Below are 20,146 nucleotides of genomic sequence, written 5' to 3'. Positions count from 1 at the left end.
TCTGACTTTCTTAAAGGAAAGCCACTGACAAACACACAAATCATTTCCAATTCCAAGTCCAATCTTACAGAACAAAAGTCCAACTGGTCATTGAAGCAAAGCTTTCTGCTTTATGTGAGAAGAGCCTAAATGTGTTCTTATTGCTCTCTGGAGAACAAGGGGTGTCAAAGTATCACTCTAGCTGTCTCTTACACAAAGGTACACATAGAAAGAAATTGTTATACAATAAGAATCAGAAATGTCACAAAATGTCAGGCACCAAAATCCCCATAGGTGTTTCCTCTTCCAAAAATATCTTGAGGTATGAGGACTGAGCTAAGAGGGAAGGACAAGGTCACCAATTTTTCAGAAGGAAGAAGGGTGTTGTAGTATCTATCTTGTATTATGTAAACCTATCTAATAAATCTCTTTTTTACGTGTTAATTTTATCAGTGTAGTTTTTCTAAAGAACCCTGACAAATACACCATACAACTTAGAAGTTATCATTTTATCACACCTCTGAGCCATGTTTTCTCTTGCTCCCTTATGCTGTTCTTTACCACTTAGCATCATAGAAACTCCCTAATCATCCCTCACCCCCCGCCACACAGAACCCCACTGAGAAGTTTATTTGTTTCTTTCTGGGAACACTAACTCCATTTTTTTTTTTATTCTACCATTTCTTGTACGTCAGAACTGCTACCTGTCTCCACTTATATAAGTTACAATATTTTCTCAAAACCCTGGGGGCCTCTTGCAAACAGATCATTCATGTTTTTATCCTTGAGATACAGAAAATATTAAATGTGATTATATGTTTCATGTGTAAGAACAGCAGATGTGTTTTAATAAGTTGGTGAGAGAAGCTAGGGACGAGTCACACAGAGATTCAGGGTGTTTTCAGTCAGCCACAAGTTAGAAAAGTGTAGCCTTTGGGTCAATGTTAGTACTCATTGTTTAGCATAAACCTTAACAGATTAGAGAGTATACTGTGTGCCCCTTCAAACTCTCCAATAGGTAACTTCAAGAAAAGAGTCCAGATATAGATCCCTGGCCAAGACTTTTCATTAAACCAGCTGGTATATCTGAGCAATTCCATCTCATCCCACACACATCACTGTAGTTGAACCTCTACACACAAATAACATATTCACTGTGGTTTTCTATGGGACTCTGTAAACCAGGGCACTAATCAAAGGAGGAAAGAGGAGGCTGTAGGGGTCAAGAGAATTTACCAAAGTGGTAAAGGGTTTCCAGTCAGCTAGGCCCAAGAATAGGAGCTTGGGCCAGGCTGGAGCTGCTTATAAGGGGAAATCAAAATGTGTTCTCCTCTTTCTCAAGCTCACTTTTATTTTTCTATCCTTACGCAAAAATAAATGCAGCCCAAGCTATATGAACACTGCTCAGACATCAGGCACAGCCTAGGCAAGGACCTTTTCAGAGCAAAATATAATTAAGTAATGAAATACAACTGCAAACAATAAGGCCAAATTGGCATTCATCATCATGAATTTTACTTTATCTTTATTTATATTTAGTTTCAGGTTCTGTTGCCTAGTAGAACCAGGGTATTCTTTGTGAAAGGAAGAAAAGAAATTTCTTTTTTCCGTGTTCTCAGGAAATGCCAGTAAGCTACAAATCTTAATCTGCTCAGTAAGAGTGGAGGCTGGGGGCTTATTCAAGCACACAGTGTATACTGTCTCTCATTTCCTTTTACAGACAAATCAGGAATCCTTCTAGTATAGGGTTCAGAAGCAGCTTTTGTTAATATCCAAAAGGAAGCTTGCCCAGCCAAGCAACTGCTCCACCCACCTGAAAAGCCTTGCTGTTGGTTCTTCCATCTGAATGTAGGAGTCAGCCTCTAAATATAACCTGTGAAGCAGCCTCTGCCATCTTCTGTGAGAGTGTAGCTTTTCCCTTTCCAAAATAACAAGAGGGAGAAAGTTAGTCTCCAGAATTTTCCATAGACAAGGGACAACCTGAGTCACAGGGTAGAAACTCTCTCCATTGGGTAAGAAGAGTTAAGAACAACAGCTCTCCACTCAGAAGCTGACCACTCCCACTTCCTACTGGGTATCTTACCAAGGAAATAGTACCTGAGGTTAAATAATGGTCTCAGGGCAGTGACTGATGTCAGGGAAATCCTCAGAATTATGTCTTCTTGCCCTGTACAAATTCTGAGTGTGGTTTTATCGATGTACTTCCTCACTGCTTAACCACATTTTAGCCTAGCCATGATAATTCTTGTGGCTCTAGATGATTTATTAACTATCAACGCATACCTGTTCAGCCATCAATCTATCTATCTCACTGCCTTATTCACCCTCGATGACAGTCCTATGCTATCTCTCAGCCATAGTGCCAAGCAAACCATAATGCCAAGGACAAATAGGTGTCTTAGTTAGGGCTTCTATTGCTGTGAAGAGACATCATGACCATGTCAATTATTTGTTTAATATTTATTTATTTATTATATATAAGTACACTGTAACTGTCTTCAGACATACCAGAAGAAGGTATCAGATCTCACTACAGATGGTTGTGAGCCACCATATGGTTGCTGGTATTTGAACTCAGGACCTCTGTAAGAACAGTCAGTGCTCTTAACCACTGAGCCATCTTTCCAGCCTCCAGGTCAACTCTTATAAGAAAACATTTAATTGGGGCTGGCTTATAGTTAAGGGGATTAGCCAATTATTGCCACGGTGGGATACATGGATGCCTATAGACAAACATGTTTCTGGAAAGGTAGCTTAGAGTTCTATATCCAAATCCACAGGCAGCAGTATAACACTAGATCTGGCTTGAGCATCTGAGACCTCAAAGCGCACTCCCAGTGACACACTTTCTCCAACAAGACCACATCTCATAATAGTGCTATTTTCTATGGGACTACAGGAGCCATTTTCATTCAAACCACCCAATGTGTAAATGCAAAATTCTCCAGTACTGCAGATAGAAGGGTGTACAATGTGAGAAACTGATCAACAAGTTAGCATGATTTCTTGAACCTCACACCAACTTCAGGAAAGACTGAGGTGAGGCACAGATAAAAAATATCTGTCTGAGGTCAGGCAATGCTAACTCATGGTGCCATGATTCCTCTTTGTCCATTGCTTTGGTTTGACTCTGTCTTTCTCTATGATGGAAACACAGTCTCAAGGTTAACTAATAAGCCAATGATATTTTTGGAAGTGAAGACTGAAAGACAAATAGGATCAAATGACACCATGAGGGTGGAGTCCTCATGATAGTAGTTATTGGTTTTCCAAGGGGATAAATGCAGTCCTGAATTTACAGGCTTCTTTGCCTTGCCATGTGATGCCTGTGTAATGTTAAAATACATCTAAAACACCCTAACCAGAAACCAGTATCATGCTCCTAGATTTCCCAGCCAGCTCCTAGATTTCAGAACTGTGAAGCAAATATACTACCCTTCTTTATAAACTACAGAACATAGCAACAAAAACAATCTAAGATACCCACCCTTAATCCTTACTGGTATGTAGAAATCACATTGCTTCTTCCGATTGCAAAGAGAGTATCACTATGGTCTTTTATTCTAGCTTTATGTTAAAATGAATGATTGAAAAACAAGTAGACACAAAAAGAAATAGTGTTTTATGCTGTTTGAGACCCTGAAGTTTCCTGGCAACACTACACACTCTGTGACTTCAATTAAAGTCAGAACCAGATGTTTCAGTTATTTTTTGTTGGTTAATAGTTTATTGACAATGAGGTATAAAATTATGTTCTATCATATTATAGAAAATGTTCCTAGTTAGACAAACAGCAAAAATTATTTCCATCTGAAGAGAATAAGAAAGAACAAACAGGGCTTGATTTTTTTTTCCAACTAAATCCCAAGGTACCTGCCATAAAGCATCTCATTTTGTTTTATCTTCCTAACCACCAAACTAAGTATTTGTTCAGTTTATGAGGCAGCCAAAGTTCACAGAAATTTTGACTTGTTTTTTTTTCCAGCTGTGTGTAACAACTGAGTAGAATCACCTAGACAGCATCTGAAGAATGAAAGTGTCTAAGTCTGATATCCAAATCATCAGTAATAGAAAATGGGTGCCCCAGGTGAGAAAAGTTATCAGCAGTGTATACCAGATTTGATCCACACAACAATACCTGTTCCTGCAGGAAAGGTTCATTTGTACATTGGTGATAAGAATACTATGGTAGTAACCAACTATTCTCTTGTTAGATTTATTGCTCTCCAGTTCCACAAGATGTAACTCATGCCTAGTCTCAATAACTAGGCTACAAATCCATGCCTTATTAGGTAAAGGCCCTAAAAAAGAGCCAAATACTATTATTTTGCTAAATGTACATAGCAATAAATTTCATTCTAAATTCTTGTCTTTTTTCCTATATATTAGAGCATCTCTTGGCTCCCATAAGAGAAACTTTTAAAGAAGTAGATGCTAATTAATACAGAGACCTACAACTTTCCAATATGCAGAAAATGAGAAACTGTGGGGTACTTGGCTCCAAAATGGGACCCCTTAGGGCTCAGGAATCATCAAATTAAAATGGATAAAAAGATTGTAGGAGCAAGAGATAGTACACTATCATAAAACAGTATTTGCCAGACACGGGGGGGGGGGCACTGCACACATGAACTCACAGAAGGCATGGATGTATGCACAAGATCAAGTCAGGCAAAATCTCAGCATGGATGGGGGAGGGGCTCATAAAGTTCTCAGCTCTCCTCCTTGCTGAGGAGCTATTCACATTGTTACTGGGGCAGGAGAGGCAGTTTTCTTCAGGGAAGTAGCCACTGAGTGGGTATCCTTAATACAGTAGAGGTTCCTGAACATGTGTATATATATAAGCAGCACTATAGATACTTGGTAGGTTTAAAACCAAAGGACATGAAGTTGAAGTGGAAAGTGTGGAAGGATGGGAGGAGTTGATAAAACCACATAATAAGAATTAATGAAATTCATAATCTCAAACTATAAAAAGGTGTATTTGGTCATTTCTAGTGGGGATATTACTGAATCACACTAGGTTAGAATAAAGAGTATCTCATCTCCAAGGAAAGAAACATTTTATCATTTTCATGTCACCTTTATCAGGGAAAGTCAATCAGGGGAAGTCAAGCCACATGACTATTGATTTGCTATGTGACTCCCAGCTAGAATACAAACTCAGGCTAACAACTAAACATTTTCATGGCTTGTAAAGGCTTTTACCCTTATACTGAGTCTCTTAAGCAACTGGGACTATTTTCAACAAACCAGAAAATAATAAACAAGATGTATGCATTGAGATTTATCTGCATTGTAACTGGCAACTTGCATGTGGTGGATCTGGGGGTACCTGACCCATTTGATGATTCAAAAAGCTGCCTTAAGTGTAGATACAAGAAGAAAAGAAATGAGGACTGAGGAGCCTGGTAGGGAAATAGAAAGGCATGGATAAGTTATCCCGTGATTGCAGGTGTTTTGGGCTCCTTAAACAATAGTAGAACACCAGACCTGGAGCTAAGTCCTAAGACTGATTTTCCCTCTCAAACTGAGTCCTCAACTAAGTTATGCTCTATGCCCATCCAGGTCTTTTTCCCTGCCGTGACAAGGAACAAAGTATGGGGTTGAATTTTTCCATGCAGGGAAGAACAGAGGTGTGAGTCTTACCAACAGAAACAGCCAGAGCCAGATCTCTGCATGTCAGCTTTAATCCACTGCAGTGTTAATCCAGCCTTGTTCTTAGATTCACTTTTAGTCTTACCAAGAACATTCTTCCTCATGGCAGACCCATTTGAGCTAAAATCCACCTGCTGCTAAATCCTTGGCATTTGTTAAATAGACTAAGGAACTAAATCAAAATACAAAGCTACAGTCAGGTATAAGCTATTCATTCTAGACAGCTTCCTCTTATAAAGCAAAATTAATTTTCAGAAGAATTAGGCAATCAAAACCCCATGTTCCCAGTAGAGAAGATTCACCATCTTCCAGCTGTGGCCTCAGTCCTTAGCATTGTTTCCCTTGAAGCTTCAGTTTCAGCAGAAAATCAGTTGCTTTTCATAAATGAAGTCATTCTGTTCTTGAAGTGTGACTTCCTGAACAAAGAACAAAATAACAACCAGCTTTTCAGAACCCTTGATAGTCTTGGAAAAAGCCTAGCCTTGCTGTGGGATGTTTGGGGAGAGAAGCAGTTATTTTATGTGTTTAATGACATATAGCTTTACATTCAAATGATTGGGCGTTTGTCCTTTTCCCAGCTATAGAATCTAAGAGGGTTAAATCAAGAGAACAGGTTACCAGCTCCTGTTGGAGTACTGACCCAGTCTTAGTCTCGCTTTCTGTTTTCCCAGAAACAGACCGATTACCAAAACACTTCCCTAGTACACACACACACACACACACACACACACACACACACACACACACACAGTGTATTATTCTTGGGACTGGTATGTGTGTGATGGTATATAAATGTGTAGGTGTTATGTGGTATGGTGTATGGATACAGTACATGGTATGTGGTTATAGCATGTGTCTTGCGTGTTGTGTGTATGATATATATTCTGTGGTGGTGTGGGTGTCGACTATATTTGGTTGGATTTTCTGTGTGTAAGATTATATACTTGCATCTCTTTCTCTCCCTCTCCCCCCCCCCTCTGTGTGTGTATGTATGCATATAGAGTGACACAATATAGTATCTCTGAAATCTAGTAACAGAAACTAAGCATTGGGCTGAAACCAGACCTACAGAGCTCTTCCTCATAGCCTACCATTAACTCCATTAGTCTGGACTGTATGTAACTGTTTCTTTCTATTCCATTCCAACAGCATCTGGCCACTTTTCAGTAAATATTTATCAGAAGCCAACATATGTTATAGTATACTTGTCCTGCTTGTTTGTAATTTCTGTTTTTTCTTCATTTCATCTTGCCTGTAGCTTTGGTCTTCCATGTCTCCATCAACTTTTCTTAGGAAATTTTTGTCTCAATTATATTAGTGAACAAATTCTTTCCAGGACTGTAGTTGGTAATCCCAAGGGAGAATTTAATTAGACTAATTCACCATTTAAAGCGTGGTCACGCACTTTTGGTCACAAAACAGCTTGTGAACTGGCAACCATTGGGTCAACAGACCAACTTACACAATCTTCTGTTTCTGTGCATGCAGCTGCTCCTGTGCAAAAGAGAGTTGGCAGAGAAGAAATGCTCACACTGCTAGAATAAACTTTAAAGGAGTGTTGTTACATTTAGGTCATGGAAAAAACTACATTTGGACATTTCAGCTGAAATTTTGCTATGTGATATTTTCTTGTATCAACAGGAAGTTTTGTATCACTGACAGTTTTCTATTAAAAATTGATACATTTTAAAATAATTTTTGAGAAAGGTATGGAATGGATTATAACAGGATGAAATTATAGATAGAGGCCATAGGCACATCAAAGTTCCAACGCTGTGCATAAGCGGTGCCTACAAAAACTGATACAGCTGGAAGAGACACTGGCTTGAAGGGACAGGTATGTGGCATCTCTTTCATAATTCCCAATCCCTGCTCCATACCAGCCCTCCACTGTGGCATTTCTGTGTGTTAAGCACCAGACTAGGGTATTGCAGCATTGCCATGAGAGACTTAGAAAGATATTATGATAGACACTATTGTATATTTATTTTATATAGATAAAGAAGCATCCTACCACTAGAGAATAGAATATGTTTTCTAAGGGTACATAACCAGAAACTGCCAAGCCACAAAAACCACCCATATTCAACACCCGAAAAATATGCCATGTGAGACCACCTTGTCCTCCATGTTCTATATCAGAGACGGATATCAACATAGCTTGGTGTGTATCTTAGAAAGGGCACTATAACACAATACCAGAGACTCTGCTGAGGGAGTTTATAACAACAGAGCTTTGTTTCTTACCATTATGAAACTTGGGATGTCCAAACCGTACTGACAGTCCACTCATGCCAATCTTCTCTGTCTGTCTCCACATGTCGAAAGAGGTAAGAAAAAGACTGGGGTTTATTATGAGCCCCATCCTCATTGCCTAATCATCTCCCAGAGCCCATCCACTGAATCTTTCATTGTGAGGATTAGGTTAGAGCTGGGTATATGAATTTGAGGAGACGGAACACAGTCTGTATCAGGATCCCCATCCTGAATCGCTTCTTCTCATTGGCAGAGAAAGAGCCATTGGAGTAAGAAGGGTTGCCCTTTAAAGGAGCTGTTATTCTAATCAGAGCTTTGGAAGATGGAAAAAGTCTCCTCGGAAAGGAGGTTGAGGAAAGAAGTTGGCAGATTTCCAGCAAACCCAGGAATTTGAAAGGAATAAAACAAAACAAAACAAATCTTACAACATAAGTCTATTATTTAGGGGAAAGAAGATAGACTGTATTTTCAAGGCAGGGTGGCAACATTGTGTAACTTGAGGTGTGGAGGTTACCATCCAGTTCACAATCTGTAAGAGCCATGCTCAATGGCATTTCACCATACATAACCTGTGTTTCCAGACTTGGACAGATATGGTTTAGGGCTTTAAGTGAGAAAAGACACCTGCACTGATTTCCACCTAAGAGTCGCAAAGTCAAGCTTCTCACAGAAACACACTCTAATGTATAACGATGTCTTAAATATGTCCAGGCTCCCATTTATGCTTTTGCAAATGAGGTAGTTGAAAGCCTGAAAGGTAAGGTGTCTTGCCCAAAGTCAACAGGCCTGTGCTAAGAAGTGACATACATTTTTCCTGCTTCCAACACATGGAAAAATGGGCCAATTTTTGGAACATGCCTTTAATTGATCTGGATCTCAGAGTGAGTCTCCTTTGAATTTAACATGAACTGGGCCCTTTCTAAATGCTAAGCATGCCTTCAGAATACAAAACGATTTTTCTAAAGGGCCTGGCCTGTGAGCCATATCAGGACAGAGCTTGTCTTCATAACAGAAAACCTTTGGTGCAGGAAATAGAGCGTTGCCAGGCCCACATCCACGCCTTTCCCCAGCTAGCATGATTACAGCTTATAGAACAAATGTGGTTTGTCCCTGATGGTGTTGTCTGACACCCTGCCTTGGTTCATTGGTTAAATATTTACTCATCAATATATTTAAAAGCCATATTATTTACACAATAGGTCTGCCACTATTCTCGGCTGTTGGTAATAAATACCTACTTGAAATTAGGCCATCCAAGGTGAGAAAAACCAATGACTATTAACAGACAGAATGGGAAACTTACAAGTTACAAAAGTGGGTCTTTAATTTAAGTTTTATTTTTAGTATAGTGCTGCTACTCTTCTTAATGGGAGTTTTATGTATATTTGAATGTGTGTGGTATGAGTAAGGGAAAGGAGAGAACCCATTTTACCAAACACCAACGCAATGAAACCACTTTATGAACAAGCTCACTGCCAAATTTCTTACCGAAATCAAAGACACCTTTGAGTTCGCTGCCCAAGAGCAGAGCAAAAGGCACCTGCAGTCACGTCTGTTTCTCATTTGATTCCCCTGTAACTCAGATGCCCTGTAGATTATATGAGACCTGCAACCAAGTCAAAATCATGTCCACCATGTGTCAGCTCAGCTGCAGTTTAGAAACAGGAGCTGAGAGAGTGTCATTCATTCATACAAGCAACTCTTGTTTTTCCCGACTGTAACCTGAACAGGGGAGTCAGGTTCTAAGAACCGGGCCCTTGCTTCTCCATAAGGAATACTACAGGCAGGAGCCTGTTTGCATCAGCTCCACTGAAGCTTTTCCAAGAGAAGGCCATGGCATGTGGCACAGTGTTGAGGATGCTTTGTCGGCAGTTTGTGGCCATGTCCTGATACAAAAGGGATAAAACTGAAACCCAACATCAAACTCCAGGAAGCTGTCATAGGTGAATATGCTGTGTAGATGCTGCTGTGGGCTGCTTGAGAATAAAAAGAATTGTAGTTGTCAGAGAAACTGCATTGGGTAAAATAGGACCAGGCTCTTATATGAAGTTCCCAGACCAAATTCTTCCCAAGTTTAAACCCCAAGTAGTCTCTTAAATATCCATCTTAATCGTGAATCCTGAATCTTGTTCCTTTGCTCACAGTTTTAAACATTAATATCTCATTTCACCCTTCCTTCCTCACATTGATTCAACAAACATGCCACAAGTGCCTACTTTGTGCCATCTAGTGTCAGCATCTAGAAACCAGCAAGGACAATGTTTCGGCACAATGTCTTTTTAGTTGGAGAGGAGGATGCTCTGGCTTTGAACTAGCTCTGTGAATGTGTGCTCCAGATAAATTCAAGCCTCCATGTGGTATTCCAGATTTAAATGGGATAAATCTGGTTGTAACAATGTACTTCAAAAATATTCAATATTTTACTAAAAAAATCACAGAAGGATTTCCTTTTAATCTAAACTGCCTTTATCCCTACCCACTTCTCATCTGGGTTCTCTAGAGAAGCAGAACTGATAGAATAAAATATATAATATATATGTACATACATATATTTAAAACAGATACCTATTTAAGAGGCTAGTTGGAGTTTAAATCTGGAAAGAATGTGGTTTTGGATACATTTAAACACACACACACACATACAGAGGGGGGAAAAGAGAGAGTGAAAATGGAGAGAGACAGAGAGAGAGAAAGAGAGAAAGAGAGAGAGAGAGAGAGAGAGAGAGAGAGAGAGAGAGAGAGAGAGAAGAGAGAAGAGAGAAGAGAGAAAAGATAAGAGAGAAGAGAGAAGAGAGAAAAGATAAGAGAGAAGAGAGGAGAGAAGATGTATTAGAATGGCTTTTAGGCTATGGTCTAGCTGTTTCAACAATGGCTGCCTAACAACAGAAAGTCTAAGAATCCATTACTTGTTTAGTTTCAGCTGATCTTCAGTAGACATTGGAATTCTAAAGAAGTAAACCCTAAAGCCAGTGAAGAAATTGCATTGCTATCAAGGTGATGGCAAATAGGCAAAGAGAGCAAGTGTCCTTCTTCCATGTACTTTTTATGGGCTGCCACCAGGTTTGGCCCAGAATAAAGGTGATCTTCCCACCTCAAAAGATGTGAATTAAAATGGTCTTCCTACTTTAATTGATTTAATTAAAAATAAAAGCCCTTATAGGTGTGTTCAGTCACTAAAGTTTTAGTTAATTCCAGATATCAATTTGACAACCAATAATAGCCACCACACTAAGTCATTGTATTTAAATTCTGAATACTGCATCTATTCTTAAGTGAAATAACCCTGTACCAGTCCTGGCTCATTCCTAATCACCACTGCAGGAGGACAGGCAGGTCCTCTGGGAGAAGGAGCGAATATATAGGAAGAGCATTAAGATGGCACCCTCCATCCCCACCAAGTATAGGACCAGTTCTGAGAGATGGCCAAGCAGGAGGCCACAGGCTGCCTGGGAAGAATCTAAGGACTTTGTTACTGATGGCTTGCACAGAGCTTCTATGAAACCTCACCATTAAAGAGCTGAATCCAGGGCAAAGAAGGTCTAGAACATTGGTTCTCAACCACTGAGTCTTGACCCCTTTTGGACTTGCCTAAGACCATAGGAAAAGACAAGCATTTACATTTTAATTTGTAGTAGTAACAACATTATGTTTCCGAAGTAGTAACAAAAATAATTCTTTGGCTGTGGGTCAGCACAATTTCATGAACTGTATTAAATGGTCATAGCATCAGAAAGGTTGAGAACCACTTCTCATTGCTCTAGGGTGAAGGAGGACTGTTTGTTTGTTCATTTGTTTTTCTCACTGGAAAGAATGAGAGTAAAAGAGGGAAAAAGCTCAACAAATATGTTTAAAGCTAGACGTGGTGAGTTAATGACAACTCTCTTTCTCTCTTAACAATTTCAACTGCTTAGATACATAATTATCCACTCTGAGATCTCTCTTAACACCTACCAGCAATCTGGCCCATTGCCAACTAGTAAGAACAGTTGCTTCACTAAGCTTTTGTGTGAAGAATAAATACACAGAAAGCTGCTTTTCGCAAACACAGACTGAAGAGTGGAGAGAGAAGCAGAACATACCCGAATTTGCAACAGGCCTCCTGTTAATTTTGTCCCCATTGGGGTTTCCTTTACCATCAAACACATTTCTCCTCAGGATCTTTAATCTTCTGGGAAGCCTCCAGGACCATCTACTTTTTAACTGACATCTAATTTTTAGTTGACATGAAAAATTTAAAAAAAAATAAGAAAATTAAAAAACAGCTTGAACATGCTATTAAGAATTGTGAAAGTCATATCTGTTAGGAAAAGGATGAAGAGATTGGGGGGATATGGCCCATAGAGGTGCAGGGAGGCCTGGGGGCAAGGGAGATGCCTCTCGGGGGCCCATGCTGGGAATCCAGTGTTGAAGCTAGAGTTGGGCTACTGATGTGGGAGAACAAGCCTCACAAACGGAGCTCGTTCTCCACACAGAAAACTAGGCAACAGGTAGTGGAGCAGGGAACAGATACTTCAGATCCCTAGAAAGGGAGTGCAGTTTTTTGTGTTTTTTGTTTTTTTTTTTTTTTTTCTGTTTACTGCTAACTAAACCAAAGTATCTCAGGAAATAGGCATAAACAGTGGTGGAGTTGGGTCCTTAGGTGAGATTAGGGAAAACTGTCCCTATCAGCAATGGGACTATACTCAGAGGTGGTGCTCCAGAATGAGAGAGTGGCTTTTCCAGGCCTAGTCTGGCATCAGTATTAGGCGGGAGGGAAAGCTCACCCAAGGGCAAAAGTCCTAGAACAAGGATCAGTAAAAACATCTATCCTTAGGGGTAACTCCAAGCTCAGGAATTCTGGGACGATTATTCTGACCAGTGTGGTGAGGGAGCTTACCAGTTTTCTGAAGTTTAGGCTAGTGAGCATCGAGATATGAACCTGCAAAGTTTCTCAATTCAAGTCACGGCACCAATGAAAGGAAAAAGAGATATCTCGTCATGAGGAAATCTAATCTTCTCACACGGGGCACCAGTATTGTTAAAAGATGATGTCCCGTGTTTCAGCACCAATGTTAGAAAAAAGGAGGAAGAACATGGGGAGGAGAGGATATGGCACATGGATGTGCAGCGAGGCCTGGGGGCAAGGGAGAAGCCTCTGGGGGGCCCATGCTGGGAATCCCTCCCCATTGAGGGACCAGTCACACAATGGTATAGTACAGAATAGAGTTTATGCAGGTCATGGGGGAGTTAAGAGGGTAGTAGAAGCAGGAGAAAAATGAGACAAATAGAGAAGTAGAGGAGTAGAAGTTGGCCATAAGCACATGGATAGAGGGAAGAAAAAGAAGGGAGAGAGGAGGGGCAAGGGTAGGAGATCAAGAAGGCAAGAGAGAGCAAGAGAGAGAGGAGGGGGCAAACAGCCCCTTTTATAGTGTCAAGTAACTGGGGTGGAGCATACCTGGTTATTGCCAGGTAGATGAGGGGTGAGGTTTACAGAATCCTAAGAATAACAACACCACAGCTCACTGTCAGCCCCAATGAGGCAGAAGCAACCGAAGCCAGCCCTAGGTGTTTGCACAGTTTATTCATGAATCCTTGGATTTACACCAAAAGATCTCAGAGCAGTGAGGTTAGTTCAGCATCCACTGCTACCAAGGGTCCCAGAAGTCAATGGAAACACCCATCAGTGTGAGAACTTTGCTTAAGAACAAAGAAGCATGTGCAATACTGCTCCTTTACTCAGTCTGGAGGACAGTTCTCCTCAGGAAGAAAGGCATACCGCTACAGAGAATTATCTAGCAGTAGAAATAAATGGAGTTGGTCTTTTTCCTCTTCAAAGTTATAAGAGTTTGAGCCCATTACAGCAAAAGACCCTGTTTCAATGCATGTCTTTCTTAGTTCTGCAAGATTTCCCCTGACTTAAGCAGCTGAGTTTTAGCATGCCTGATGTTCAGCGCCTACTCTGCCCCACTTTTGTAACTAGATAGAGGCTTTTGGTTCCTCCAGGAGAGTCTGAGCCCATGACATTTGATGTGCACAGAACAATTTTTATTTTGCTTCTATTTAGACACAGAACTCAAGTTCAACTTCAGCTGCCACTGAGTTGAGAAGTTGCAGATACCTTAGCAGAATGTAAGTTACAGTACCAGGGTCTGGATCAGGCAGAAAAACCTGTTTTGCACTAATCCATAGCTAACCTTCTTCCAACAGAAGGCACTGAACAGTATACTAGGGCACACCTTTGACTGAACTGCTTATAACAACTCACCTGCTCCACACACACTCTGCTCATGTTTCATTTTCCTCCTCTTTATGGAAAGAGTTCCTGGAAAAAAAATTACAGCAGAGTTTTCTCCAGAGTATCTACCAACACAAAAGTTAAGCTTTGAACTTTTGGAAGCAGATAAAAAGCCTTTTTGGGGAAAAAAATAATCACTCATCAAAGTCATGGAAGATTTGGAGTCCATCTGTCAGAATGTAGGATGTTACCCAAATAGCAAGTTATGACAATGGGCTCTATGACAACCACCCCGGCTACTTCCTGTACCCAAGTTGAAGCTAGTATTGTGCTGCATTACAACTGGCCACCGAGTTCTAGGGCAAGAACAGGTCTGGAAACAAGCACAGAAATGCGGGAAGTAGCCATCTGATGCCAGTTTGTTGTTGTAATCTACGGATACCTCCCAAATGAATGGCTGAGAACACTCGCCCCAATCCACCATAACAACCATTTAGAATTTATTCAGAAAGCTCAGCAGCATCTCAATTTTGGAGTGGATTACAAAGATGTGCACAGCAGCTATACTGGTCTCCCCTTTCATTTCCCATACCCGAGTTTCTTCTTTATGTTGATTGGTGGCCACTAGCTCCTGAGAGTATGCCAAAAATTTTTTGAGCCTTGAGCTCACCAGCCCCATGTGCTATTCTATGCCCCTGCCCCCATTATTTCAATACTGGTTTTGGTTGGGTTCAACTTAGCATCAACTAAAATTCAAAGGAATTGTTAAAATATGATTGGCTGCATTCTATAATAAAGAAGTCACAGGATCCTTTTCTTTGGTGAATTATCTCAATGTAGGGTAAGTACAGACCTCCTCCCCCAAATTGGAGGTTTGGGACTTCTGATACAGAGGTTTTCAACATAGGGGACATAACCCCTTTAGGAGTCCAATGACCTTTTACAGGGGTCACCTAAGACCATAGGAAAGCACAGATGTTTACATTATAATTCATAACAGTACCAAAAGTACACTTATGAAATAGCAATGAAAATAATTTTATGGCTATGAGTCACTACAACATGAGGAACTGTATCCTATTTGTTGTCAGGAAATCAGCAGTAGTTCAGTTCCCAGGATCAGCAGCAGCTCGATCCACTTGCAAACATTTCAGTTCAGGAGTGTCAGGAGAGTAGCAGTGGTGGCAAGAATAGCCATGCCTCAGCCAAATCAGCATGAGTCAGTGGAGGTGCCAAGACCATATGGATACCAGAAGTACTTTGCAAAGCTAGCAATGCAAGCAAGCTTATCCCCTGTCACTGTCCACTGAGTTCTAGTTATACTCCCTCCAAACTTCACATATCCTCCACTAGTCTTGCCTCTCCAAGTGTCTTACCTCAGCATGTGAATCTGAAGTTGCAAAATTCCACATAAGTCTGTATCAACTGACATCACTCTGCCAATCACATCAAGTCTGGGGAAGTAGCAGAAAACTCCAACATGCCATCAAAAGTATTTTTGCTCATCTCTTTTTTATGGCATCCTAACAAATGGGGCTAAAAATGCCTGTAAAGTAACCCAATACATGCATATTGTTAAGAAAGGTGATCTTTCATGTACCTGCTTTAGCAAAACATCCTTTCACCTGTGTCAGCATCACAAAAACACTCCATCACATGTTTGCGTCGGCAAAACACAACTGACTTTCCAAAGAACCCTTAAGTTTCCACTTCACACTTGTTTGATGGTTTTGCCCTCTTTCCGAGAATGCTGAGTGTAATGTGTTATGAATAATTCCAAAAAATTCAAACCTGCTAAAATTTCACACACCTTGCTGAAAGTTTTATAATCTTAGTCTTAGATAAAATTTAGCTACATAACAATTAGGTTTGACATTCTAAGCAGACAAACCCACAGACCAAGAAAACAACCTGCCTAGTCTTTTTTTTTTTTTTTTTTTTTTTTTTTTTTAAATCACACTTCATTAATGCTGGGAAATTTTTTGTTTCTTTATCTCAAGCATGGAACTGTTAGAGAATTTAATTTATGCTAAAAATTACTCTAAGTAATGCAGTTCCTGAAGGCAATGTATATTAGTCTGTAATCATTAGTTTCCGAGAAGGCAATGGTCACTCTCACAGAATGGTGGAAGTGTAGAAGACCCAGTGCCTAGGTGCTCATGCCTGCTAAGAGGTCTCTAGACCCTGTGGCTGAGATCAACCTTCATGCCTGCTTCCACAACATGCTGCCAAGGGGACTCCCACATGCAATATTACCCTATCTGTCCTTCCGCTCTTTGACTCCATGGCATGGGAATCATCAATGTTTATATCTCTTCTAATTGGTAATTCATGTTATAGAATTGACAGCCCTTGCTTTGTATCAGGACCTCTGGGAGGCAATAGAATGAGTAAAGCTCACCTTTTCCCTTTGAGATGCTCACAATGCCATGTGCATAACTCTAAGGCAGTGAATGGAATAGGTGAAAGAGACAGGAAGGAAGAAACAGGCACATTGTATGAGCCAAAAATATAATCTGCCGACTTTGAAACTCTCACTGTACCCTCAATTCAAATGCAGCCTACCAGATTCTGTTGCTTTCCCAACACACTTGCTAAAAAGAAAGAAGCTCTCCTTGGGTGGGGGTCGGGCCAGAGGAGCTGAATCTAGAGCATTGGTCTCTCGATATGGAAATTACAGGCACTGCAATAAAACATACATTCACTCAATATAAAGATTATGAGGTCAGTTCTTTGAGGCCAAATATCTGAGTCTTCTAATTTCACCAGTGTCTGAAGAATATCTGTGAAAGCTCAGCACTAATACAATGTCCCAACTGTAGAGAAGAAGTCAGAGAGCATCAGTGGCACCATGCCATGCATGTGCCAATATCCTTACCTAAGTCTAATAGCTTCCATTGCAAAGGGCATTCTAATTTAGAAGGCTTTTTATAAACTTATATAAATTCTCAGGGATATTTCTTCCTCTCTGAGAAAGTGTTTGAGAACATACCTTTGGGGAACACTCCTGTTTTTCTCTAAACATAAGATGCCACTTAAACAAAGAAGGAATATTACTTGTAACAGCACTGTTGGCATATCTTTATTTAAAAGCCAAAAGGCTCAAAGATAAAAAATTAACTCATCCAATAAGATACATACATATCCACCCACCCCCCCCCACATATATATATCCTAAAAACATGATTCTGAACGTGTTTTGTCTCACTAAATGTAAATCATACGGTTCTATATATCATTAACAGCAGGAATGTTGTTACTCCTTCATCTCAGTCATGGAAAATAGGAGACAACTGCCCTGAAGAATACATTCAAACAGTTTAATCAGCACTGAATGTTCAAGAATAATAGTTGTGCTTAGAATGAGCCTTAATTCATAATAGTAAAAAAATGGAGATAACCCTAAGTATCCATTAACCAATGAATGGACAAATATGATAGTAAGCCATTCAAGAGTGAAGCCTGGACAGGAGGAGGGACTCAGTTGGCAAAGTGCTTACTGTACAAACCTAAAAACTAATTCAGATGTCCAGCTTCCATGTATAACTCCAGCAACAGAGTGTGAGACAAGAGAAGCTGTAGGGTTTGCTGTCCAGCCAGACTGAATCATTGAGCTCCAGGTTCAATGAGAGATTGTGTCAGAAATGTAAGGAAGAGTAACTGAGAATGATACACAGTACAGCCTCTGGCCTCCAAGCATTCACTCAGAGACAAGCACTTGCATAAACACATACAAGAAGATGTGTGTGTGTGTGTGTGTGTGTGTGTGTGTGTGTGCGCGCGTGCGTGCAAAGATGTCACCATAAAGAAATGAGAAACCTGAGTGCGAGTTCCACAGCCCTTGAGCTCGAGCCCAGGAGGCCCTATCACTTTGAACCACAGCCGCATCCCTAAGATGCTTGCTCGGGAGCCCAGGCTGTGCGCTTCGCCGGACCTGCACAATGCCCTCCAACAGGCCTTTCAAGCAGAGGCGCAGATTCAGCAACACTGGTAAGGAGGTGCAGCGGATTCTCTATCAGCATCCCTGCTGGTGATCATCGAGCGCTACAAGGGTGAGAAGTAGCTGCCTGTCCTGGATAAGACCAAATTTCTGGTCCCAGACAATGTTAACATGAGTGAGTTGGTCAAGATCATCTGGCGCTGCCTGCAACTCAATCCTATGCAGGCCTTCTTCCTGCTGGTGAACCAGCACAGCATGATGAGTGTATCCACACCCATCGCTGACATCTATGAACAAGAGAAGGATGAAGATGGATTCCTCTACATGGTCTATGCTTCCCAAAAAACCTTCCGCTTCTGAGGAAAGAGTAGGAGTGGGGGTGGGGTGGCTGGGAGTTCTGGACAGGTAACCCCCAGGGAGGTACTGCCTCATAAACTAAGCTATTTCTGTCCCCAGTGGATTAGGCAGAGATGTGACACCCTCTTCCCTCCAGGTAGGGACCACCAGCCAGCCTAACATGCTCTGGGTAGGTTCTGGACCACTCATGTTAGGGTTGCTCTTTTGGGTGCTGGCTGGGTTGAGAGTAGGTGGGGAGCAGCATCCCTTCCCTGTGGGGTTTGTCAATTTTTTAGGCCCTTACCTCTCTGCCCATCTTGCCCCTCATCCACCTGAGGCTTTTTCTTCTGCCAGGACCTGCCCCACCCATGAAAGCCTGGCTTCCCTTGTCCTGACATTATATATGGATCTGTGGTCAATTCCTCTACAGAATAAAGATTGCTCAGGCCTGCCAAAAAAAAAAAAAAAAAAAAAAAAAATAGATAAACCTTTGAGGACAGGGATTCATTTAACCTAATGTAAACATTACATAATGTATACATGCATCAAAACATTGCAAGGTACTCTATACATATATACAGTTTTTATGTCTTATGTACTTAATTAAAATAAATCTAATTTATATTTCAATAAACAATAAATGGGTCTAAATTTCACTGTAATAATGGAATAAAAAATTGACTTAGCTGTTTTCTATCAGGATGGTAACTTTTTAAAAATCATATAGTAAGTATAAAGTCAAAAACATAAATTCTAGAAAATATGTTTCCTGGATGGTCAGGCTACACATGGAGAGATGAATGCAAAATGGAACTTCTATTTCAATTACCCTAATTGCCAGCTAGTGAGAAGTCTTGGGATATGGTTAAGCTTTCATTTTCCCAAGCAGATGTCTATGATGCTAGAACAAATCACAAAGAAAAACAATCGAATAATTAAGCACTCAAGTAGTAAAAGATATTACGCTAAAGAAGATGTAAGGAACAAGGGGCCAGCAAACCCACACAAAGGGTAAACAGCATGATTACACCGTGACATTGTGCGTCATCTGGCTTTTCAATCTTGAGTTTTAGAGACTAATGTCCCCACAAAGGAGGAACAGCTTTATGTATTTCTCATTTCCAAACTGTTAGTGTATGATCGGTGGTAGAAAATATAAAATCAAGTTTTCTAGTTTTTATTTTTAATATAATTGGAATTTGTCAAGTTTAAACATGTGATTCATACTTAAGTCCATCTTGATGTGTGCTCAATATCACTGGGCTACGTTAGTCTAGAAATAGGATCTAATATTCTAGTAGTTTAAATCAACTATGCTCTTAACTCTCAACTACATGTGAAAATGCTATCAAATGAAATAAAAACATAAAAAAATCACTAACATGAACACAGAATTTCACAGGTTCTCACAGTGTTTTTGTTTGTAAGCTACTTAACTAGGATTAAATGTAAACCTCTCTTGTTTTCAGTCTAGTAATGTGGCTCAAGCAGTATAGTGACCTGCCCTAGAGCTTGCCCCAGATCTTTTGTTCGACTGACAATTTTTCAATTACAACTTGAAACAAATGAGCCTATTATATTCACCTTAAGCTTAACTTTGTTACAAAGAGGTAATTGTAATTGCTCTTGTCATAACTGGTTTTGCTCTGCTTTAAATGAAAGAATGTTAGAAGACTTTAACTATTATAACTCCAGAAAAGAAGGCCTGTAGAAAGGTGCATGCTTAGCTTCAAACCTATAGTCAGATAGGTACAAGATGACAT

General features: G+C 40.3%; 1 pseudogene across 1 annotated transcript; it reads left to right on the top strand.

Moving 5' to 3' along the window:
• Window positions 1-18,048: 18,048 nt before the first annotated feature.
• Window positions 18,049-18,407, top strand: LOC308433600 (microtubule-associated protein 1 light chain 3 alpha-like; annotated as a pseudogene). The gene has a single exon. The product of its transcript is annotated as a microtubule-associated protein 1 light chain 3 alpha-like (transcript).
• The last annotated feature ends 1,739 nt before the right edge of the window (window positions 18,408-20,146 follow it).

This window comes from Micromys minutus (genome assembly GCF_963924665.1).
Source record: "Micromys minutus genome assembly, chromosome: 20".
NCBI classification, from domain to species: domain Eukaryota; kingdom Metazoa; phylum Chordata; class Mammalia; order Rodentia; family Muridae; genus Micromys; species Micromys minutus.
This window is presented reverse-complemented; position numbering and strand designations above follow the sequence as displayed.